The following is a 25,520-nucleotide window of genomic DNA, read 5'->3' on the forward strand; positions in this document are numbered from 1 at the left end:
GACCCAGTCCAACTCAACTGGTCCAGTCCTTGAAGTATTGTAAAATGTAAAAAAAAGGGAAAAAAAAAGTGTTAGTCACTCAGTCTCGTCTGACTCTTTGCCACCCCACGAACTGTAGCCTACCAGGCTCCTCTGTCCATGGAATTCTCCAGGCGAGGATACTGGAGCGGGTTGCTAGTCTCTTCTTCAGGGGATATTCCCGACCCAGGGATCAAACTCAGGTCTGCTGCATTGCAGGCAGATTCTTCACTGTCTGAGACACCGGGGAAGCCCAAAGTATTTAAAACTCCATCCCAATCAAACGATACCCTTGGAAGGGCTTCTCACAGAATGGCTTCCCCTAAATTCTCCGTCAACACGGTGCTTCTAAGCTTGCCCGCGGACCAGGCCCAAGCAGCAGCCTGCGGCACCAGACCTTAGTTGCTGGAAGAACCCTCAGCTCCTGTTTGTCGCTGCTGTTCAGTTGCTAAGTCGTGTCCGACGCTGAGACCCCATGGACAGCAGCATGCCAGGCTCCCCTGTCCTTCACTGTCGGTGATGCCGTCCAACCATCTCATCCTCTGTCTCCCCCTGCTCCTCCTGCCCTCCATCTTTCCCACCATCAGGGTCTTTCCCACTGAGTTGGTGCTTCACATTAGGTGGCCAAAGTATTGGAGCTTCAGCTTTAGCACCAGGCCTTCCAATGAATATTCAGGGTTGATTTCCTTTAGGATGGACTGGTTTGATCTCCCTGCGGTCCAAGGGACTCTCAAGAGTCTTCTCCGGCACCACAATTTGAAAACATCAATTCTGTGGCGCTCAGCCTTCTTTATGGCCCAACTCTCACATCCGTACATGACTACTGGAAAGACCATGGCTTTGACTAGATGGACCTCTGTCATTACAGGACCCCTACCCCTATAACTCCCTCTAACGAAGCATTTCTCTTTAGGATGAGCTCAAGGACACACCGTCTCTCTAAACTCAGACAAAGAGAACTGCTCGTAGCCAACTGTCCTGAAATCTGTGGTCGGTGTATGTCCATTTTTTAATCAACTCTAGTCCTTGCCAACCTCATCCCTTCTTATAGCATCCTTTTTTTCTTTTTTAAATCCTCAAAGTATTGTATTGGGTTGGTCAAAATGTTTGCTTGGGTTTTTCTAGCTTATGGGGAAACCTGCATGACTTTTTGGCCAACCAATACTTTCTCCAAAAAGACAAGATATAAAAAGAGGTAACCCACTCATTAGGACCCACTAGCAGCCCTATAAAACACATCCCCAAAACCACTGGCCCTGAAGAGCCTTGGAGAGGCTGACGGTAGCCTCCCCAAGGCTAGCACACACCAGCCCACCGGGCTCCTGGGTGGCCCGGCCCACAGGGTGACTGGTCTGCAGTTGACTAGAGAGCTGTGCAGTGCACCTGCTCAGCCAGTTTCCCACACTGAAGCAAACTAGAAATGCATACGCTACCGCGCGATGACCAGCGAGCTCCAAAAATCAACCGCTGTCAGTCGTGAATGTAAAACCGTGGGCACAAATGTTAAGAAACACCAGGGACCAGAGGCCCTGACCCTTATGCTTCCCTGGAGGCCACAGTTACCTGAGAGGGAGGGAAGGGGGTGGGAGATGGCGTGGGAATGGGAGCAGGGACAGACGCGGCCTAGGAAAAATCAACGATTGTCCTACATCGCCAGGGACAGCCATGAGAAGCAGGCCTCGAAATAAAACTAAAAGGTTCCTTTTTCCAAAGCAGGTACACTTCACGACCCACCCCCAGCAGAGCAGTGGGGCAAACTTTGCATCTATCTCACTAGCGGAGGGACCAAGGGAGAAGAAGGTGTCCCCCACCCCATTACACCGCCCTCAAGCAGAAAGTCAATGTTCTGCTAAGTGGTTTAAAAAATAGCTCCATCTTCCATACATGATTGGCAGCAGTGTAAAACTTTATTATAACTGCTTTATAAAACTAAACATACACCTATTCCATGACCCAACATTCCACCTCTAGGAATTTACCCAAGAGAAATGAAAACATATGTCCATAAAAAGGCATGTATGAGAATGGTTCACTCCAACTTTACTTAGGATAGCCAAAGGGTCCATCAACAGGTGCATGGGTACACTCACTATGGTGGATGCTGCCCTGGAATACTACACAGCAAGGAAAAAGGAACGAGCAATTGTTCCAGGCTAGAACACCCCAAAATTTCAACAAACATGTTATGGTGAATTTAGAAAGCTTTTGCTGATAGGTATGTGGTGTAATACACGTGTATAATATTGCATGTGTACACATACATGTATGTATAACGTGTGTACACATATTATGTAGTATATTAAATGCTAGAATGTGAAAAATTAATCATGCAGGAGTGGAGTATTTGCCGGAGATAATCAAGGAGACTGGAATGGGAGCTACCTGGCAAGGGCCATGAAAGAAGTTTCTGGATCGGTGCTAAGCTGTATATTGTGACATGCTCGGGGGTACCAGGTATGTGAATCTGCCAAAACAAATGGATTGGCACACCTAGGATCTACCCCCATTCCCACCCCCCCCTGAACACCTCCCCCAAGTCCTATCTCAAAGGAAAAACCAAACTAAAGGAATCACAAAAGTCAACTTCAGAAATGAGACACGTGCTGAAGGACCCTGGCAGGGGTGGAGCTGAGCAAGGACTGAGAACCACTGAGAACAGCAAGTTAAGATGGACTGATGGGCCGGGGGTGGAGAGCGCTGGGCCTGGGGGGGTTCACTGTACCCCATGCCCACTCAAGGGGGGAACCTCTGGCTCTGGCTCACCTGCAGAATGACGACTACAGACACACCCACAAGGCCAGGGCCATTTCCCCACCAAGAGCTGAAACCCCTGAGGCCCAGACGGATCATCGCCCCAAACCAGAGTGTAGGAGCAGCAGGCAGGTCTCAGTAACACCCATTCTCTCCAGGAACAAACCTGTGAATTCAAGGAGGCCCAGGACAGGCTAAGGGCTGGATGTACAAATGCAGGGTGATAAAAGGAGGTCCCAACCCAACGAGCATAAACCCACAGGGGCAGTCACACTTGCATCTAGTAGGTTCCAGTGCTTCGAGGCAGAACCCCCAAGAGCAGCCTTTTATTGACCACAGTTCAGTTCCATTCAGTCGCTCAGTCATCTCCGACTTGTTGCAACCTCATGGACTGCAGCATGCCAGGCTTCCTTGTCCATCACCAGCTCCCAGAGCTTGCTCAAACTCATGTCCATCCAGTTGGTGATGCTATCCAACCATCTCACCCTCTGTCGTCCCCTTCTCCTCCTGCCTTCAATCTCTCCCCGCTGTTTGGCCACAAACAGTTCCCACAGAGCACACAGAGCACACAGGCCCGTTTGGAAACAAGCCACTAAACGCCATGTGACGTTTAACGGGGCCGCCCCCAGATGCTGAGTCCTATAGGTCAGACCTCTCAGCCTCAGTCGTGTTCCCAGTGCCAGGTCACACATGGACTGTGCCTACCAGACTCTATCACCCAAGAGGTTTTAAAGTATCAAGTACTGAAAATACATGCAACTTTCCCATTAAAAGCTAGGGCGTGGACACTCCAAAAGGTCAACACGGCACCCACTACAGTTTCATTACTAATGCTTCACCCAGATGGCAGGAAAGCTACAACAAAAGCACCCTTAAAGAGTCGCTGCTGTCAAGCAAGAGGAACAGAAACCAACTCCTGACGGAATCCTAGACCTTGGATCTGGGCAGGTCCGAGCTAATAGCAAGCACAGACCTGGCACTGTGGAGGCAGGCAAACTTGCTTTCCAAACTGGAAGAAATTCCTGGGCACTGACCCTTTGACCTACTTTATCTTATATCCAATGTGTGTTAGTTCAGATCCTCCAAAAAAAGACACAGGAGAAAATGAATAACAGACTGTACCAGAGACTTCTTGGGGAACGTGAAACAGAAGGCAGAGGGAGACGCTGGTCTGACTCTTCTAGAGGAGACAGGGAAGGCGAAATCTTGGCCTGCTGTGCAGTTCAAGGCCAGAGGGGAGTCTCTGGGCCCAGAGGACAGGCTGTTGGGAGAAGTCCCGGGTCTCGCGGGGACAGGCTGGCATCCCCCACCGAGCTAGGAGAGGCCTGTGGAACGAGGGCTCTGTGAATGCGGTGCTGGAGTCCACTTGTGGAAGGTGTTTGGGGCCACCAGTTACATTCCCAGAAGGAAAAGATCAGGGCTGTCTTTTCATGACAGCCACACCATGCCAAGTCACTGCAACACTTTTCCCGCCCAAGGCTTGCTTCGGAGCTTCCCCAACAACTGACAGCCAGAATTCCGGGGCCACCTGGCCGCACCCCGTGTTTAGGTGGCTGTCATTTGGCAGGTGTGAGGCAGGAAGCCCTGCAGGGACGCTCACCCTTGGGGAGCCCGCCCCCCACCCCCCACCCCTGCCGGCAACAAGAGAGGGGAGGGTGATGGGATCTCCAGGATGTAGTGATAAATGGACACGGCAGGTGGAGAAGTGAAAGGTATGATGCTGAGGCTGGGGACCTGGAGAAGTGGTCGCCTGCTCACTGAAGCAGAGCATGAGGCAGGAGTTGGTTTGGTGGATGAGCAAGTTAATCAACTACCCAAACTCAGCGTTATTAGTTAACACTATCTGCTTTAACAAATGAACCCAAAACTGAATATCAACTCAACACAATAAAAGCTTATTTCTGTATCACAAAATGATCAGTGTTCCCGATGAGTGGGCAACTCTTCACGTGGTGATTCAAGGGTCCAGGACCCTCACTTTCTCTTCTGGGCTGGCCACGCCCGGTTGATAATCCAGCTAAGAAAGACTGGATAAAGCACACGTGCTTCCTAACCACTTCTTCCAGAAAGTGACACCTACTCCCACCCGGGTTCCACTGGCAACAACTCCCCGGGGTCTCCAGGAGCTGCCCGGGTGGTGGTGAGGCAGCCACCACAGCAGACGTCCCCACCAGTGACGCGAAGCACACATCTCTGGGGGACATCTGGTCGTCTCCCCCACACTTACACATTCCAACTCCATCTCAAATAGGCTTATTTGGAAGCAACAGAGGCCTTCACCTCTCTCTGAACACCATAATCCAAGGCTACCGGACCACTGAACCAAATCTGAAAAGAGATGCCAACACTTCTGGAAATACATCTATTAACTTCTCTTGTTGCCACACAGCTGTAGCATTCACGTGGAAATCTGGTCACAACTCAACTCTCACTGATCAAGTAAAAAAGTTGAGCAACTGTCCTTTTATTGGAAAATGTTTGCAAAATGGTTTCATGGCCATCAACTCTAAAAATACCAAGTCTTAGACCCAGCATTATTTAATAAGCCTATTAAGAATGGGGAAAAATAAACTAAATCAATTAAACTATACCATATTATCAGTTTTTATGACAGAACTCAATCCCAAAATGTTGAAAACCAATGAAATAACAGTGCTCTTGTTGAAGTCTTCAAACCAACCTTGTAAAAGAAAAACAAGAATTGCAATTTCACAGAGCCTAGGCCAGGACTGGCTGACTTGCCAGAGGTCACCCAGCTGGCAAGGGACAGTTGGGTGAGGGGGGTTTCCAACCAGTTTGACTCAGCACCTGGATCTGGGTCAAGATCCCAGCAAGTTCTGAAAACTCTCCAAGGCCAGGTCAAGCTCCCAACATCCCCACATCCACACAGATTCCGCTTCAAATGGCAAATTGAGCACCTTGGGTATAATATTCTTATAAATGCATCCAAGTTTAAAAAAAAAAAACAAAAAAAAAACCTCCACTAAAGCATGAGTTTTCATCTGCATAACACTTAACCAACTAATTCCACGACATTCAAGTGAGAACAGATGATGTACTGAAATATCAAAAACAAGAATCCGATTTGGTAAACAGTTGAGCGCTATTTTCACATCACCCTAATGAATTTAGTTTCAGTGAACACAAATCAGCAAACACTCTGAAAATTTTAATGGTATGGTACAAAATGATGCTTTGAATGACAGCCCCAGAAAACAAACTCTTCTCAGCAAGTGACAGATACCACAAGAAAAAAATCAGAAAGGATGAGTTAGTTCAAACCCAGTTATGGCCCCTGGATCTGCACCTGACCCTGGGCTTGCTTCTCACACAGAGCTCTTCCGACTGTGAGTGAAGCAGCAGGAGAGGCGCTCTGGGTCCCTGGACCTGGCTCAAACGGCCAGGTACAACCTGACACCAGGTGCTGGTTTAGTTCCAATGCCTGTACAGCAGTTGGGTCAGTACCCACAAAGATGGTGCGTAGATTTGGGGTCAAATTCTTGCCCAGGGCAGGCACCTGCCTCTAGCCAGCTCATTATGGCCCTCAGGGTCAAGGGCACTGCTGGGAATTATCTGGATGTTTGGGAAGTGTCTGGGATGGTAGGATACAGGCCAAGGTGGGTCCAGACTCCTCCAGAGCTCTGCTCACGTGCCCACCCATCCCCTCCTCTGTGTCTCCATCCTGTCATCGCTCTGTAAGTGGTACCCAAGTTAAATCTTGGCAGTGAGTTTACATCCACTTAGCTTTTTAAAAAGCATGCAATGACCAGGAGACGAGGAAACACACTGACACCCCCAGAGAATGCAGAGGGCCACCACATTCACCAGAGCCCTGCATGTTTTTTTCATCTGAAAACCAAGGTTGTTGTTAGGAGGCTGTAATTAGAACATATCGGAACACGATTGTAAACTATAAGTCACTATAAAAAGAGTGGACTGGACTGGTCTTTTGAAATGACATTTCTGCCTTGGATATAGTAAACCAAAATTAAAACACTCAGTTGTCTTTAGGAAGAATTCTGAAGCCTACCTTCAAACCCAAGTGAACCCCATAGCTACGTGGGGACAAGGAAGCACCTCCTTCCTGCTGGATCCTCCCCGAGCCTGACCTGGGGGAACCAGGGCTGCTTAACTGAATTCTGAGTCCAACACACACTTCCTGGCCGCAGTCCCAAGACTGATCTAGCTTTCTGTCTTCCACAGGCAATGAAGTTTGCTTTCAAAAACAAAGGCACACAAAGGCATTTAAGACAACACCTGTATGATGTTAAAGAAACAAAAGACTACAGATGAGATTTTAAAAGCTTGTGATCAGAAGGAAGGAAGGCAAGCATTCAAAAGCCACATCCTGGACTCTCAATCGCTATGGGTGCAAAGACTAAGGAGGCTCCCCAAAACCAGCCCTACACAGCCCAACTCCTAGACCCGTCACCTCTTTTCAGTCCAACAGCCACGCCATCAAGTAACTGTTACTACTCCCAACTCATGGGCAAGCGGGCACTGAGGCTTTGAGCCTCGCACCAGAGTCAACAGCAGAAAAAGCAGAGGCGGAATGCAAGTGCACCCATGGAGGCCACCTGGCACCTACAGCAGAGGCCAGCAGGGCAGGAGGGATTCAGCAAAATGAGACCACACGTCAGGACAGAATGCCCCCCCGGGGCGTCAGGACCCTCTGCTTCCGGCTACCCTCTTCACCCATGTGGGCAGAAGGGGTGTCAGAGCATGGTCTGCCCGCTGGTCTGGTCAGTCTCCCCATTAAACCACCCCACCCCCAGCAATGGATTCACCCCAACACTCAGCACTCAGTCCCCCAGGATCTGATGTGTGATTTTTCAACTCTCAGACCCTTTTCTTTCCATAACTCAGAGGCGGCAGCCGGGTGGCATCACGCACAAAGGGTCCCGGGGCACCCCCAACCCACTTGGTTCAGCTAAAGGGACCCCTACCCGGGGGCACCAAAGCCCCTCCCCCGGCGCCTTCCACAGCAACCCACTGCCTCTGAAGGAGACAATCCCCGGAACTCCTCCAGGTCTCCTCCACTCCCCCTCAGCACTCCCCAGCCCCCTGGTCCCCGCTCTCCCTCCTGTCCTGGTGAGTTCACAGAACACGCCCCCCACCCAGCCTTTGCAGGCCAAGAAATCTCACCCAGGGGTGCTGAACGCCCTAGATTCCCATGAGACACGGCTGAGCGCTGGATTCTTTCCCTACAAAAAGAAAACAACACACACGGGACCCTCCCCGCCCCACCCTCCCCTAGACGCGTACCATTCCTGGGGTTCACACCCCCAACCCAGGCACGGAGCCCAAGCAGGTCCACGGGCCTGAGTCAGGCCCTCCGGCTTTGTTTCCTAGGCAACAGCCGCTCTCTCCTTTGCAGCCACACACTGACCACAGCAGGGAGATTCTAGCACTCCTGGAGTTTCTTCTCGAGGGTGGGAGACGCCCGCTTTCCCTCCCGAGGGGCCCTGGGGCAGATGGAACCCTGGCAGCTAGCTCTCCCGCAGGCACCTGTGATGCCAAACTGGAGAGCCTGGCAAAGGAAACAGTCCCACAGACCCTCACCGGGCGATGAGGAGCCAGGCCACCTGGGGCCTCTGCCCTCACCGCGAGCGGCTCTGGTCACCTGGCCCGGTGGCAGAGGCCTACCTGTCTCAACTGACACGTGGCTGAGGGGCTGGGCCTCCTAAGAAGCCCCTCTCTGCCCCTGCCTCCAGCGTGTGGGGCAGGGAACTCAGGAGTTGCCCGACTCTTGGAGGCCCTGCCTTCCAGCTCCCGGGCTTGGAAAGGGCCAAGTGGCCTCAGCTGGGCGGGGAAGGGCCTTTCTACCCGACTGCCCATCAGAATCACCTGAGAGCTTGTTAATCTACCAGGCGGGCTCCACCCCATAACCAGGGACTCAGAACCTCCGGAGGGGCTGGGCTCGTTCTCAAAGCTTCCCCAGGTGACCTCAGGTCCAGGCAATGATGAAAAGGATGGGGGCAGAGCGCATGATGGCCTCCAAGGGAGAGGGGGAGCTGGAGGGAGCCCACAGCGCCCAGGGGTCTGGGCTCCCCCAATCCACTTGGTCCAGTTAAAGGGACCCTTTCCCGGGTCCAAGTATCACACGTGTATTTGCTTCCTCCTACCTGGGGGCGCTTCCCCAGCGCCCACTGCCTCTAAAGAAGACAGTTCCCTGGAACTCCTCCAGGGTTTCCTCCACTCCCCCCCAACCCACTCCGGTGTTCTCGCCTGGAGAATCCCACGGACGGAGGAGCCTGGCAGGCTAGAGTCCCTGGGGCCGCGAGAGTCGGACAGGACTCAGTGACTAAACCACCACCACCACGGCACTGCCCAGCAGGCCTGGTCCCCTCTCCCCTCCTGGCCGGGTGAGTTCACGGCGCTGCCGTGCGTCCTCCCTCGCCGGCTCACCTGTGTGTCCACTGCCCTCTGGCTACGTGGCCTGCTCCTTGCGGGCCAGACCGGGTCAGGCTGGTTCAGGCCACCACCCTAGCTTGGGACACAGTCCTGCTATCCCCCTCCCCAAGGCTCGTTAGCTGCAAGAATACAGAAGGCCCATCAGAGAGGAGGCGCCGTGGAGGAAGTGGGCAGGAAGGAAGACGAACCCCGCGGAGCCCATTCTCACAGGATTCGTACCCGGGGCATCTTTCCAAGCCTCCCTGCCTAGGGTCCAATTGACTCCTGGCCCGCCCCCCACAGCCCCTGGAGAGCCAAATCCACCCGACTTACAACAGACACCTACCACCTGCCGGGGCTGCGGACCTCGGGCCGACCGCGCGGTCTGTGACAAGACACCCTCCAAGACGCTGACTATTAGTCCCCCCAAAATAGCATCACCAGGCCACAGACACACAGGCACAGACACATAAAACACATTCTCCCAAAATGGCAACAGGGCGTTTCCCGAGCGGCACTGCCTACGGCCTGGACCGGGCTCTGACTTCAAATGCGCTCCGGGCAGGGGAAGGGAGGGGGGAGCTACAGTTGGGAGGGGTCAGGTCAAACTTTTCCCCACCCAGACCTTTAGCCCTGACATCACCATCAGGAAACGAGATGTTTGTTTTATTACAAGGTCTCATGTTCCCGCTGCTTCTTTACCTAGAAGAAAAAAAATTTTCCATCTGGGTCTTCACATACCAATGTCACCAAAATCACAATTCACCAAAATATCAAAACCACCCACAACTGCAGAGAAGGAGATTAAAACGGGAAAGGAATGAGGAAATTAAGCAGACACGAAGAAAAGTGGAGGAAAAGTTCCGTTTGACCAGAACAGATTTTGCTCTTTTCTACAAAGTGCTATACTGTCTGCAGACCCAGAGTCCCTTCTGGTGCTACAGTGGTGACCGATCTCAGAGCAGGAGGTTGGTTCGGGGGCCTGCGAGGCCTTGCTGACCGAGGTGGGCTCAACTGCCAGCACCCCCCACCCATAGTCCCCTGCCGGAGCTCAGCCAGCTCTCAAGCATGGGGAACAGCACACACAATATCAAGGGCCAGACTTTATCTTTTAAATGCACAATGTGCTCGAGCCAAAAACAAAACAAAAAGCCTTCCCAAGATGCTTTCCAAATTCCAGAAACACACTGGGCTGGAAAAAAAAGAAAAAAATGGAGCCCTGTTTCCTCTTATTTTTAATCTTACTTTGGCGAGGTTCATAATAAAACAGAATAACCTATTTATTTGCTTACCTTACTTGGAAAGACAATAAATTGGAAAGGCTTCATAAATCTCGCAGGGAATTCCTTTAAACAAGGACTGTCAGCAAAAATCCGTAAATAACCCTCTGCCAGTCTCCAGCAATCACCTCCACCACACATTCTTTTTCCTTCCTGCTTTTGTACTAATCTTCCAGCAAACAAATCAAATCAAGCACTAAAACGTTTTTATTCTTTATCAAGGTGAGGCTCAGAAAACATCCGGCAGTCCACTGGGACTGTTGACTTACTTAGGTGGCCTCTGAGAAGAATCAGATGCAGCAAAGGCCCCCCAGGACCAGATGAGAGAGACCCCTGAGCCCCCAAACCCTGCCACACTGCTCTCACCGATTTACAAAGCCCGGGCTGGCAGTGGGCTTCTGCACACAGAGCCAGACACAGCCATCAATGTGACCTGGAGCAAAGCTTGAACCTTATGAAACAGGTCCTATCCAGGTAGGGGACAGGCCCTCAGGTTTCCCCCTCTGAGCTCACTCTCCGGCCCTTGTGATCCCACACAAGGTCGTAGACCTTCCAGATCCATCCAGGCAGCTACTGGTCAAGTTCACTCATCCCCGTGTTGACCAAGATGAAGAAAGACAGCTCAGAACTTGGAGATGTCCAGAGCAAACCCACGGCTCATCCAGCGGCCCAGGCCTTGCTCCCACCACGTTGACTTGTGAGGCACCTGATTAAAACGACCTTCAAAAACGGCAGAAGATGGACAGTCTCACGCTGAGGTTTCAAGGACTGTGCTAAAAATAAGCCTAAAGAAGAGGCAGAGGGAGGCTCATGGATAATCAAATGTGTAATCAATTTACATGTCAGGGAAGGATGATTACCATAACCAAAAAGAAAAGTTCTCCAAGCCAAAAGGTTAAGAAAGAAAATTAAACCAGCAGACCACCACTACCCATCAGAAACAAAAACTGTATGTTTTCGGAAAGGACAAGCCTCGTGTTCCTGGCAGCTTCCAGAGCCTTGAAACTTCCCTCCAGGACCAAGATTCTTGGGTGTGAGACACAAGACTAGCGAAACCCAAACAACTTGTCAGACTCGTGCCCAGCCAGCAACACAGGCAGCTGGTGAGCTGTGCCAGGGAGAGTCGATCGTGGTGTCCGACTCTGTGCGATCCCGTGGACCGTAGCCCGCCAGGCTCCTCTGTCCGTGGGATTCTCCAGGCAAGAATACTGGAGCGGGTTGACATGCCCTCCACCAGGGGATCTTCCTGACCCAGGGGTGGAACCCGCGTCTCTTCTGTCTCCTGCATTGGCAGACGGGTTCTTTACCACTAGTGCAACCTGGAAAGCTGTGCAAAGGCACCGGCTTTTGATTCAAACCCCACCAAGATTTCAAAGGGCTGTGTCCCTGCAGGTGACTGAACTGCCCAGAAAGAACCTCGTGCGCTGAAGATCAACCTCCAGCCAGAAGGGCGCCTCAGCTGTTTCTACCATGAAGGCACCAAATTCACCTGTTCTTATGTCTCCCCTCCTGGCTCACTCCCGGTGCTCAAGAAAAATGATTATTATAGACCCACCAAATTAACATATTCCTAGTGTTTCACAGTGAGGGCAAAGGCCTTTCTTAACGGGCACTCTCTGAAATAGTCGCTTGACAATTGGCACACCTCAGGCACGACTGCCCGCCAAGGCCAGTGGGGCCTGGGCACTCAGCAGCGGTTGCCCACTCCCTTCCCTCCAAGACCACTGCGATTTCAGGATCCACTCAAGTGAAGTGGCTTCCTGCCTGTTATCTGTGTTAACCTTGGGAGCTATCCTACAGAGACAGGAGTGGAACCCAGAAGGGCGCAGGGGACGCACTCCAGGTGCAGGAGGGACACGGGCAGGCCCTGGGCCACCTAGAACTGCAGTCCTACTGTGCTCCCCAGGACTCAGCCAGCCGCCGCCTGGGTAGGAAGGTCATGTGTGCGTGGGACCACCAAAGATGCTTCCAGAGCCCTCCGGACAGAACCCACTTCCGTGCCGTTTAAATAAAATGCAGCCTTTGACTTTTTCTGTTAATAAATTCCAGTGTTTGGGCAACTTTTCTCCCCTGGGCAATGCAGTCTCAGGGTGGTCGTGGCAGCTTCTGGACCCCAGAACCTCCCGGCAGCCAGATCTCCAGGCTGGGAGGACTCGGGTCTCCGACGGGCTGGCACTGTCCACCGCCCCCCCCCCCCCCCCCAAGGAAGAAGTGTCAGAGTGTGGAAGCCACCCATGGACAAGCAGCTCAAAATGCTGCTTCAAACAGCCCTCGTCCCACTGTGGCGCCAACCTTTCAGCAACTAACCCCAAGCTCCAACCTCTTTGCAACTGCAAGCTCCCCTAAATCTTCTAAGCATGCGGTCACGTCTCCGCTGCACTCACCGCATGCATGTCAGCTCATGGATGACCACCCCAAAGAGGCCAAGGATGCTTAGACGGGAATCTCAGGCCAGGAATCAAGGTCAGGGTGAGTCCGAGCTCACAGGCATCAGAGGGTTTGCTAACAGTGAATGCAGGCAAAACGCTCTGGGAGTCACTCCGCCCGGTGAGCGCTCTCCCTGCCCTGGGCGCCGGGGCATCGGGCGGGCGAAACAGCGAGCCCTGAAAAGACAGCTCCAGCAACAACCAGAACGCTAGTAAGTGCAGCGATCCCCATTTAACAATTTCAAAAATTCAAAGACTCATTTCATAAAAATTTCCCCCAAATGAACAGACACAGAGAATATTTTAAGACTATGAAGAGTGAGCTGGTGGTGGCTTCCTTCCCAAAATGCAACAGAGACCACTCACAAGCACATCCTCTGGGCACAGAGGGGCTGGCCCCTTCATCACACACCTCCTCCTGAGAGAAAACAGGGTCCCCGAGGCACAAAGGAGGAGCTGGCAAGGGTGGCCGTGGAACCCGGGAGGAGGAACCCAGGAGGAGGAGGAGGAACCCAGGCAGTGGAACCCAGTGGAGCTGGAGGCCTCCGGGGTAGGATGCCGACCCAGGTGACCCACCGCTGACCCTCCCACAGGAAAGGGCGCTGGTCCCTGCAAGCTGCCCGCCAACCAGCCTCCTCAACCAGACTCGAGGCTGGCCTCTACCTGCAGGAAGCCGGACTAGGCCGTGAGGAATGCCCTGCGCCCCTAGAGGCACGGGGACCAGCCTGGGCATGCAGGAACCCGAGAGCAAACATTGCCTGGCTCTCCGCTCAGCCACTTCCCCACCAAGGGAACAGGAAGGAGCCAGCGGCCCCCAGTCACTCCCAGGCCCTCTGGACCTGGAGCCAGCGGCCATGGTGGGAGGAGGAGGTACCTGTCCCCAGGTACCTTCGAAGGGGGGCTGGTGGAACCCCGGGAGGAAGGGGAGCAGCTGTTTGTTGCGTGAGTGTCCCTGCAAAGTCCAAGGACAATGGCCAGAGGTGTACCCAGGCCCGAGGTGTGGGCACAGAACTGCCCACTTGGGGGAGGAGGGGACCCCTTGGGGGGCCGGGGGAATTAGTGGAGCAGATAAAGATTCCAACCAGAGTCTGCCCAGCCTGGGCCAACTTCCTTAAGTGTCCTTAACTTCCTTAAGTGTTCCTCCCTGGGATGACACGGTGGGACCCCTTCAGGCAAGTCTTGTCTGCTGAGCCTGGAGTGTCCCCCTGAGCCGGCGAAACCCTCGGACATGACAGACATCCGAGAAAACCCTGGCACCTCACACAAACACCTATGTACTTCCCCACGCTTCCCAGGCTGGCCTTGCTACCGTCCAAGGGGGACAAACTGCAGCGGTGGTGGGCGGGGTGAGGCAGGGCAGAACCACAAGGAGCTCCTGGGACCTCCCTTGCGGACGGAACTGGTCTTCAACCACACGGCTTTTGCACAGCGTTGGACAAAACATGCAGAATTGCAAGCTGAAAGCATGAATTTTACTGTATAAAAAGTATATCTATATAGCATTCTTAAAAAGTTGATCCTGGGACTTCCCAGTGGTTAAGTGGTTAAGACTCTGAACTCCTGGGGCATGGATTAAATCCCTGATGGAGGAACTAAGATCCCACAAGCCACGCTGTGCAGCAAAAACTAAAACTAAGTAAATAAAATAAAGGGGTTTTCAGGCAACACAGTGGGAAAGAATCCGCCTGCCAATGCAGGAGATGCAAGAGACTCGGGTTCAAACCCCTGGAGGAAGACATGGCAACCCACTCCAGGGTTCTTGCCTGGAGAACCCCATGAACAGAGGAGACTGGAGGCTACAGTCTGTGAGGTCACAAAGAGTCAGATACCACTGAGTACAAACACAATAACAAACGAAAAAATAAAATGCCGTGTCTGGTGGTGGTAAATCTGGCCCTCTCTTGGCATCCCCAGCCCCACAGACTGCCCCACACCTTATACTCTTTACTCCAACAAAGAGAGAATAAGAATAATGATAAAAACAATACAGCCCACACTGGTGCAATGTTGAGGGTTTGTCACGCATTGACTCACTGAGTCCTCACACACACACCAGAGGTGGATAGGAGGAACGCCCACCCCCCAAGGACACAGGGAGGTAGGGACCTTCCCCAGGCTTGCAGCTGAGCCCCAGGGTGGACATCTGTAGGCTCCATACTCAAAGTGTTAGTCGCTCAGTCATGCCCCTAGGACTCTTTGCAACCCCATGGACTGTAGCCTACCAGGCTCCTCTGTCCATGGGATTTTTCCAGAGAAGAATACTGCAGCGGGTTGCGATTTCCTTCTCCAGGGGATCTTCCCGCTCCAGGGATCAAAGCTGGGTCTCCTACCCTGCAGGCAAACTCTTTACCATCTGAGTTACCAGATTATACAACACAGCACTTCCTCAGGCCAGGAGAACACCAAGAATGCCTGTCCCTGACTCCCTGGCCTGGAGAGGACCCACCCTCCACCCCTGCTATGTACCCTGCCCCCATCCCAGCTCTCTGAAATCCAGAGTAAATCCTCCCTGCTCCTGCTTGCAGCCCTGGCATCGGTCACACAGTAGGAGCTCTATGTGCTGAAGAAGCAGATCTTTGTTCAACAGGCAATTTTCAGAAGAAGCAAATGCATCTCAATGTCACAGCATCAATTTCCACAAATCAATCCCAATTGGGCTACCTTAGCATACGCTGTAAAAATTTTAAACCCTATGCATAAAATATTATACATCCATTTTTATTTGATCTACTAAGTTATAAAGCTTTCCTCAATCTCTTAAAGGCGGTTTTCCCAGTAATGCATAACTACTTAATTGGGAAGTGTACAAAACATAATTACACTGCCTAACACTACAACATTGCTTCTGGGAATATCTCTGTTCATGCATTCTGCTTTATTTTGTATTTAATCTCTATTAAGATGTCTATATGAAAATAGATAGGTATGCTAGTCTTCATAAACACCATAAATCATAAAGTCACTTCCTTGCTAACCCAGGTCCAAAAGCAGCCCCCAAAGAGACTAGTGGGGCCCCAAAGGCTCCCACTTCTCACATTTAAGCACAGTTGGTAAGCCTTCAACGTGTGGCCCACTTAGCTCTGTGCCACGTTGCCAGGTAAGGGTGACGGTAATGGCCGTCATTTCTCTCACAGAAAGTGGCTTGGCCTGCAACTCAAAAAGTACCCCAAACTGCCCGCCAGAAACCAGTTACTCAAACCAGAAAGGGCAAATTCTTTCTTGTGCCCAAGACCACAGTTGCCAACCTCACATCAAGAGGCAGGTGGAGACCCCTTAAATCCTAGGCGGACACTGCATGGCCTTTCTAGTTCACTCTTCAGCTGGCAGAGGGAACGTGCCACAGGCTCCTCCAGACCTCAACACGGGAGTACCACCCTACACATTCCTCTGCCTTCGAATGTGTACACACACACACCCCATCCCTACAACTATCTGAATACACAGCCATTCTCTAAGCAGCCTGGTGTTGGAAAAAAGAACCAGTTCAGATTCTGTGCCATCATTTATTAACTGTGAGCCCACCCCTGTACTGGGAAAGCCTCACCACCTCCTACCGGGGTCCATCACTAAAAATGCAACAAGCAAGTGTGTACAGTGTTCCTACAAACGGACTAAAGGGAAGGTGTCCTTGACACGGTAACATAAGCGATCAGCCTCACTGAAGTTTACTAATCAATAAACTCACCAAGGTAAAAAAGGATTTGCCACAAAATGTGTTTATCTGCATTTCTGAAACAGTCAACTGTCATCCCCAAATCTGCTCGGCAACACGGATGAAATAATGCACACGTCAGATTAAAAAGTTGATGCAGACCTCACTCGTCCTCGTGGTGAGGTGGGAGGGCCTCGAGCTGATCTTTGCCTTCAAAGACAGTCACCAGCTCCGCTGCACCGGTCCTTGGCTTGTGTATACAGACTTTCAAAGTGCGCCCCACTGCCAGCGCGGCTCACACCTTACTAAAACGTAATTTGTAAAAACAATTTCTCTTCTTTCCACTAGGCTACGACGCTCAGACCAGCCTCCTCCCCGTGAGCACTGTTGATTGGTCAAGAGAGAGTTAAATGTCAAATGCATCTTAACAGACCCAGCTCCACCTTTTAACGGGTGCGCGCACGCGCACACACACACAAACACAAAATTTCCCTCAAGTCCTTCGGAATGCTGAGTGCTGGTTGAGGGGGTAGAACCCCCACTCAAACAAAAACAAAAAAAAAAATGAGACTGGGTCAGGCAGAAATCCAGATTTCCACTTCAAGATCTATGGGGGAAGAGTATTCAAATATAAAATCCTTCAATCATCGGTCGTGCCAAATGTTCAAAAACTAGACTCAAGTTGTGTGGGTGTGCCTCGGGGGTGTGGTTTGTTTTTAAAGAAAGACGGTCTGCATGCAGTTGGCAGGCTCCGGACTGGCTGCATTGAGAAGCCCCTCCTGGCGGTTCTCAGTCCAGATGTTCCTTAGGTGGAGCCCCAGGAGACTGACTGCCCTGGGGCTCCACCTGCTCCAGATGCCACCCTCTCCGGGGACCTGGGCAGCCAGCAGCCCTCCCCAGGGACCGTGAGTCACTCATGTGAAAACCACCAAGCCCACAGCCAGCTTCTCGCCACTGAACGTGTGCCCAAATCACCTGCTCCCTTCCCATAACAACAGTGCACAGAAGACCCCTTCCTATTCCTGTGTGTGTGTGTGCGCGTGTGTGTGTGCGTGTGTGCACGCGAGTGTGAGGATGTGTGCGCGCGTGCACGTATGTGTGTGTATATAAGTGTGAGAGTGAGTGTGACTGTGTGTGTGTGAGTGTGTATCTATGTGTGAGTGTGACTGTGTGTGTGTGTGTGTATGAGTGTGTGCGAGTGTGTGTGTATCTATGTGTATGTGTATGTGTGTGTGTGTCTGTGCACGTGTGTGCAGGTGCACATGCTTGTGTGCCTAGTCGCTCAGTTGTGTCCGACTCTCTGCGACCCCATGGTCTGTAGCCTGTCAGGCTCCTCTGTCTCTTGACTTCTCCAGGCAAGAATACTGGAGTGGGAAGCCATTGTCTTCTCCAGGGGATCTTCTGGACCCAGGGATCGAGTCTGGGCTTCCTGCATTGCAGGTGAATTCTTTACAGTCAGAGCCACCAGAAGAAGACCCCAATCCCAACTCTCTGCTCACTCAGAGTTCACTCCCAACACTCAGCGTGCAGAGGAGGGGCGGGGCAGGACACTTACTCTGTTACCTAAGAACCACCGAATCTGCGGATATTGCCACTCTTTTCCTCTTCCTCCATCACCACCACAAACAACAAGAGTACCAAACAGCTCATGTTCGAACCCTTCCCACCTACATCAGCCTTCCTTGCTGTGCACATTTGCAAACGTGGCAATAGGGCATTCTGGCCCCTGACCCCTGAAATGCCCTTGCATTCCACCACTGGCTGGCTCCCAAGGGCATCTGCAAGGATCATCTCATTTTACAAGTGAGGTTTCTTTTAACAGTATGAATTAAGCCCGAAGAAACTGCTGGTCCATGAAATGACCAGCTACCCTGAAAGTGACAATCGGTCTCTTCCACAGACTCTAGAAGGACATGTTCCCTAACCCCAGTGCCCCGCCCCCAACCGTTTCTCGCTGACCTGACCCGATGGGGCAGCTGGGAGCAGCGGGGCAGCCGGGCGTGGGGGTAACCAGTCACGTCCACACCCAATGTGCGCCTGGCCCCAGGGGGGGCAGCCAGCCCATTTCTGGGAGTGGGCGACTGCCCCGAGAGGAGATGATTTCCTGGGCCCAGATGGGGACACATGAACACCCACGGCACACCGGGCACCCAGCTGGACCCAGGCCGGTCACCGACGCTGCTGCTGACCGAATGCCCACCATGTGCCAGGAAGCCCAACACGTGGTTCTCTGGGAAGCGAGTTCACTGCTGCTGCGCTCCAGATGCCCGGACGCTCCCACTCCAGCAGCAGGAAGGGGGCACATGAAGGCAGATGCACGCGGGGAAGGGGACACAGAGAGGGCCTTGTCCCAGACAAACCCCCCAGGGACGTGGCCGGTCAGGCGCTCCTCCTCTGGGAGAGGGAGCTGAGCGCCATCACCAGCAGACTCCCCGGGTCCAGGGCGCCGCCTGTGCTCGGGCAAAGGGGGCGCAGCGCCCAACCACTCATTGGTCCTTCCTTCTCTGGGAAGGGGAAGTAGGTCTTAAATAGAAAGCAAATATTTTACTGGGCATCCCTCAGAGGGACCTAATATCAAGTCACATTCCACCATCTAAAAACAACCTCCCGAACAGTTTTCAGTTCATCGCTTAAGTCCCAGGAATCGCTCCCTACCCGAGCCAGCCTCCCCCAGCTACCCTCCCTGCCCTATTTAGGTCGGTATTTTTTGTTTTCCTTTGCAGACAGTTTCATTTTATTTATTTTTTTATTAATTTATTTTTTACTGAAGGATAAAATTGCTTTATAGAATGTTGCTGTTTTCTGTCAAACCTCAACATGAATCAGTCACAGGTATACATACAACCCCTCCCTTTTGAACCTCCCTCCCATCTCCCTCCCCACCCCACCCCTCTAGGCTGATACAGAGCCCCTGTTTGAGTTTCCTCAGCCATACAGCAAATTCCCATTGCAGGTCAGTACTTTTTTAAGAGCACCAGGACCTGGGAACTCTCACCCCAAACACTCCTTCCTGAGCCCCGCCCCCTTCACCTGGGGCTTCCCCTGACTCTGCGCGGCTCATCCACCTCTTTGGTGCAAAGGATCAAGTCTCCCTCCCCTAGAGGACCTATTCCCCTAGGACAGGACCCACCCACCATCTTGCCTAGCAAGCCCATCTCCTACCCTGCACAGCCAAAGCAATCAAGCCCCAAGGAGCCTTCTCGGATGTCCCCTGAGGGCAACCCCTCCCCTTCCAGTGCCTCCATCAAGATTCCCTGAGCTCTTTCCAGGAATGGACAAGGACATCTGCTCCTCAGGGCACACAGCACCTCAGTTCAGTTCAGTCACTCAGTCGTGACTTTTGCGATCCCATGGACTGCAGCACGCCAGGCTTCTTTGTCCGTCACCAACTCCCGGAGTTGACACAAACTCATGTCCATTGAATCGGTGATGCCATCCAACCATCTCATCCTCTGTCATCCCCTTCTCCTGCCTTCAATCTTTCCCAGCATCAGGGTCTTTTCCAATGAGTCGGTTCTTCACATCAGGTGGCCAAAGTATTTCAGTTTCAGCTTCAGCATCAGTCCTTCCATTGAATATTCAGGACTGATTTCCTTTAGGAAGGACTGGTGGGATCTCCCTGCAGTCCAAGGGACTCGAGAGTCTTCTCCAACACCACACTTCAAAAGCATCAATTGCTCACGGCAAGAACAACTAATTTACTTCTCTGTTTATTTTGTATTTATGAATCTAACAAGGTGGCACAGTGGTAAAGAATCTGCCTGCAATGCAGGAGATGAAAGAGATTCGGGTTCCATCCCTGGGTGGGGAAGATCCCCCTGGAAGAGGAAATGGTTACCCACTCTAGTATCCTTGCCCAAAAAACTCCAAGGACAGAGGAGCCTGGCTGGCTACAGTCCATGGGGTCACAAAAGAGTCGGCTGAGTGATTGCACACACACACACAGGGAGCATTAGGACAAAATGTGTGTGGAAGTAAAGTAGATGGTGATTCGTGAAAAATTCAAATTGGATTTCGCTGGTGGCTCAGTGGTAAAGAATCCGCCTGCCAGTGCAAGAGACTTGGATTTGATCCTTTGGTCTGGAAGATCCCCAGGGCCTTGTTTTTAGTGGAAAGCAGGACTGGGTCAGTAAAGGGAACACTTTTTGACCATGCCTGTAGCTGGGAGAAGGAAATGGCAAGCCACTCCAATATTCTTTTTTTTTTTTTTTCCACTTCAGTATTCTTGCTAGGAGAATCCCAGGGACAGAGGAGCCTGGTGGGCTATAGTCCATGGGGGTCACAAAAGAATCAGACACGATTTAGCAACTCAGTAACAACAACATCAGGTCTGATCTAAGTGCTTTATTCCAGTTGAGCTATTTCAAATCCTGAAAGATGATGCTGTGAAAGTGCTACACTCAACATGCCAGCAATTTTGGAAAACTCAGCAGTGGCCACAAGACTGGAAAAGGTCAGTTTTCAATCCAATCCCAAAAAAAGGCAACCCCAAAGAATGTTCAAACTACCGCACAATTGCACTCATCTCACACACTAGCAAAGTAACGTTCAAAATTCTCCAAGCCAGGCTTCAACAGTACGTGAACCATGAACTTCCAGATGTTCATGGAGAAGGCTCCTTGGGGCTTGATTGCTTTGGCCATGCAGGATTTAGAAAGCTGGATTTAGAAAAAGTAGAGGAACCAGAGATCAAATTACCAACATCAGTTGGATCACTGAAAAAGCGAGAGAGTTCCAGAAAAACATCTACTTCTGCTTTATTGACTACACCAAAGCCTTTGTCTGTATGGGTCACAACAAACTGGAAAATTCTTCCAGAGATGGGAATACCAGACCACCTGACCTGCCTCTTGAAAAATCTGTATGTATGCAGGTCAAGAAGCTACAGTTAGAACTGGACAGGAAACAAAAGACTGGTTCCAAATAGGGAAAGGAGTACGTCAAAGCTGTTTATTGTCACCCTGCCTATTTAACTTATATGTAGACTACATCATGAGAAACGCCAGGCTGGATGAAGCCTGCCGGGAGAAATATCAATAACTTCAGATATGCAGATGACACCACTCTTATGTCAGAAAGCAAAGAAGCACTAAAGAGCCTCTTGATGAAAGTGAAAGAGGAGAGTGTAAAAGTTGGCTTAAAACTCAACATTCAGAAAACTAAGATCATGGCATCCCGTCCCATCACTTCATGGCAAATAGATGGGTAAACAATGGAAACAGTGACAGACTTTATTTTCTGAGGCTCCCAAATCACTGCAGATGGTGACTGTAGCCAAGAAATTAAAAGACGCTTGCTCCTTGGAAGAAAAGTTATGACTAACCTAGATAGCATATTAAAAAGCAGAGACATTACTTTGTTAACAAAAATCCTTCTAGTCAAAGCTAGGGTTTTCCCAGTAGTCACATATGGATGTGAGTGGTGGACTATAAAGAAAGCTGAGCGCCAAAGAACTGATGCTTTTGAACTGTGGTATTGGAGAAGACTCTCAAGAATCCCTTGGACTGCAAGAAGATCCATCCAGTCCATCCTAAAGAAAATCAGTCCCGAATATTCATTGGAAGGACTGATGCTGAAGCTGAAACTGCAATACTTTGGCCACCTGATGTGAAGAACCAACTCTTTGGAAAAGACCCTGATGCGGGGCAAGATTGAAGGCAGGAGGGGAAGGGGACAACAGAAGAGGATGAGACGGTTGGATGGCATCACCAACTGGGTGGACATGAGTTTGAGTAAGTTCCGGAGTTGGTGATGGACAGGGAAGCCTGGCGTGCTGCAGTCCATGGGGTCACAAAGAGTCGGACACAACTGAGTGACTGAACTGAACTGAAGCGCTTTATAGTATTACCTCATCAGACTCTCGCAGCCCACCCTATTCTTACCCTTGCTTCAGATTGAGCAACACAACCCTTTGCAAGGGCTCAGGAAATCCCGAATGCACTCATGTCTCATGTCATCCCTCCTTTTTTCCCACGCTTTCTAGAACAGTCTGTCACATCTGATGCCTCCTCCCCTGCTGGTGGGGATGGATGTTAACTTTGAAGGCAGGGCCCTTCCTCCCTCGGCCCAGCCTCAGTCCTGGGAAAGGAGGCCTTTTGCTGGGACCTCTCCCTTGCCAGCAGAGAAAGTGCCCAGGTAACACTGAGATCCACCCCGTGTTCCAAAGTGGGCTGCTGGGGTGGCCCAGAGAAAAGCTTTTGGATCCAAGCCTGGAGCCGGATGTGCCGAGTAATCACCAGGTTGCAAAACTCCCAGCTATGAGCATGGTCAAAAAGTGGTCCCTGCCCTGCCCTGCCCTGCTCTCCACTAACAAGGGCACCCAGACCCGACTCCCACCGTCAGTCATTCCCCCTCCAAGACCTCAGCCCACCCACTGCTGCTCAAGAGGTTGAAATAAATTAGGAAAAAATCCTTTAATCTCCCCTGCAGAGAAACCTTTCCAGGAACCAGACTTATACTTGCAACGTACATTTCAAGTGGTTCTGATGAGCTGTGAGTGGCGTCTATGCTCTGGGCCATCTGAGATGCACATCAAGAGCACAACCCAAACAACTGTTAAGTCACAACCCCTCTTCCCTTCCTGCCCCTGGGACACGGGGGACTCAAATAAGGCAAGCTCACAATTATCGCAAAGAAAACTCAAACCACTTTGAGCCGCTTCCTCTGCCCACTACTTGGGGGAGTAGGTCTGGCCAGTTTTAGGGAAGGAAAAAAATTACCCACTGTTCAAAGCCCTCCTTAAATACCCAGGAAGACATCATTACAGATAGAATTCCAACGTTAATTCTGAAATCTCCTGGCTTTTGTCAGATGAAGCCACATTCTACATCCCAGGCTTAGTTGAGAAATGAGAAGAAAGGATGTTTGAGTGTGGAAGAAAAAAAAAAAAAAACAAAAACCAAAAACTCAGCCTTGAGCAAAAAGCAGCAAACATCTTGGAGGAAGGGGGAGAATAAACAGAACTCTGCACAAGGCAGAGAAAAACTGTCTTGGGAAACCTGGTGTACTCACCAACGCGGGCGTGTGGAAACTGATCTGATTTCCTTGTGCTGTGCTGGAGGGCCCAGCCCAGGGGGCCTTTCTGCGGAGCCAGGGGTCCCTAAAGACGGGGCAGGACAACGATACACACCTGAAGACCCAAAAGATGTTCTGGAGCCGTTCACAAATCTGGCTCTCGACTGGCCCCGGCTGACAAAACTGTGACAGCCACCATAACTTTCCTGGGTTGTTTAGTTGCCCTAAAATCCAGCCACATCCACCCTCCAGGCTGAACGACCCTAAGGAAGCAGCTTCTCCACTGAGCATTGCAGAGGCCTAAGAGCTGATGAGTTGGCCCAAGGCTGATCCCCGCACGGCTGCAGCCCGCCACACACCCCCACTTTCCCGTGGGGAAAGCAGAACAGAGAACTTGTTTGTAAATGGCAGGGGGGATTGGGGGCTTAAACAGACAGAATCACGGAGCATAATCGTGACCCAAGCTGGCGCTGAGCCAGCACACTGGGGCTAACCAGACAAATTGGTAAAAAGAACCCACCCCGAGCTGCCCATAACCCTCCAGGAACAGGCAGAACCCCAACTTTGAAACAGGCAGTCTTTAGCATCCCCGACCACCACCCCCAGCCCACCCTACCAGAGCCCTGGGGCATCAGCAAAGAATTCAGGGATCTATTTCCCAAGCACACACGTGTCTGCAAGCACACACGTGTTCAACTAAAGGAAGAGAGGCGTTGCAGGGCAGGAAGATAATCTCATAATTAAAGGAAAGCCTGTTTTTCAGGAAAATCTCCATCTCGTGGGGACCTTACCCTAAAGGAAGCCAAGGTCAGTCGGAGCGCTCCCACATCACCTGCTCCGGGTGCCTTTCAGGTGAGTTAATCACTCAAGGCAGGGCCAGTCTCCAGATTTCAGGACACACCCAACTTTGTGCCATTCCCTTTCAATTCTCTGATAGCCTCTGTGAAAAGAAAGCTGCTCCTTTTGTTCGGGAGTTTTCATTCAAATTCCTTTCCAAGGCCAACACAAATGCAGGGCAGCAACCCAAAGGAGGTTTACCCAGCAGAATCAAGTTTCTGGCCAGTTTTTACAGGAGTGGTGCAAACAAGACTATTCCGATTAGGTGAAATCCTCACCCTCTCCCTGGTCTCTTCTCCCAGATTTCCCCCACGATGAACACAGGGGCTCACTCTCACTGGAAGACGTGCATAATGAATCCAGCAGGAAAGGGAACAGTCAGAGGGAGGGAGGGGAGCGCCCCAACCACCTCCAGCCCCTCCACCAAGAGAGGGGAACCCGCCAGGAAGGAGGCTCTGAGCTCACTCACCCGGACCACAGACTTGTAAATCCGCCCCTTACCTACTGGTAGAGAAGGTACCTGGCCACTAAATCCAACTTTACCACCAAAAACCCCCAATCACTGAAAGCTATCCACATCATCTCAGGGCCAGTGTGTGCGTGCTCATGCACACACATGCGTGTTTGGGGGGAGAGAGCTGCCCTTCAGCGACATCCCCCAGAGACAAGGTAAAACGGGATCAGGAGGACAGAAGGGGTCGGACGTGGGGAGCACAGCAAAGCCACCCCCAAAGGCACCCAAGTCCCAAATCAAAAGCCAGAAGAAGCCTCAATCAATCACAGAGAAACCAGAGCCAGGTGGAGCTGGCTTCTGGCCCTCTAGTGGCCTAACGCCCCCGCCCCCTCTGTTTCTTGATTGGAGAAACAGTGACCATCACTTCTGCCTGGGAGAGGCCGGACCAACGGCACTGCGCCCGGCCCTCGGGGTCCTTCTGGTGTCTGGTCTTTGCCCGGACAGTGAGTTTATGGTCCAGAGGGAGAATTCTCCCCCCGCTGCACCCAATGCACCCCCCCCTCCACCGGTCTACTGAGCCTCAGGCTTCTGCTCAGCAGCCATGCTGTTCATTAACTCAGAAAGCGGAGTGAATTTAAAACAGGCCTGGTCCAGGAAACCATCTAGAAACCCTTCGTTGGCATTAGATCGTGAGA

At 51.6% G+C, this 25,520-nt stretch overlaps 1 protein-coding gene across 6 annotated transcripts in view; it reads right to left on the reverse strand.

Annotated features, from left to right (window-relative positions):
- CTBP2 (C-terminal binding protein 2) overlaps positions 1-25,520 on the reverse strand; it is a 168,682-nt gene that overhangs the window by 133,017 nt on the left and 10,145 nt on the right. Inside the window, exon 1 of one of the 6 annotated variants that reach the window (XM_065923517.1) lies at positions 9,509-9,533. The exons of the other annotated variants lie outside the window; for them this stretch is intronic. The gene's annotated coding sequence lies outside the window, so the exon portion shown is untranslated. Of the gene's footprint in view, positions 1-9,508; positions 9,534-25,520 lie in introns of those variants that run through there. 6 annotated transcript variants of the gene reach the window in all.

This window comes from Muntiacus reevesi, chromosome 2, assembly GCF_963930625.1.
Source record: "Muntiacus reevesi chromosome 2, mMunRee1.1, whole genome shotgun sequence".
Classification (NCBI taxonomy): Eukaryota; Metazoa; Chordata; class Mammalia; order Artiodactyla; family Cervidae; genus Muntiacus; species Muntiacus reevesi.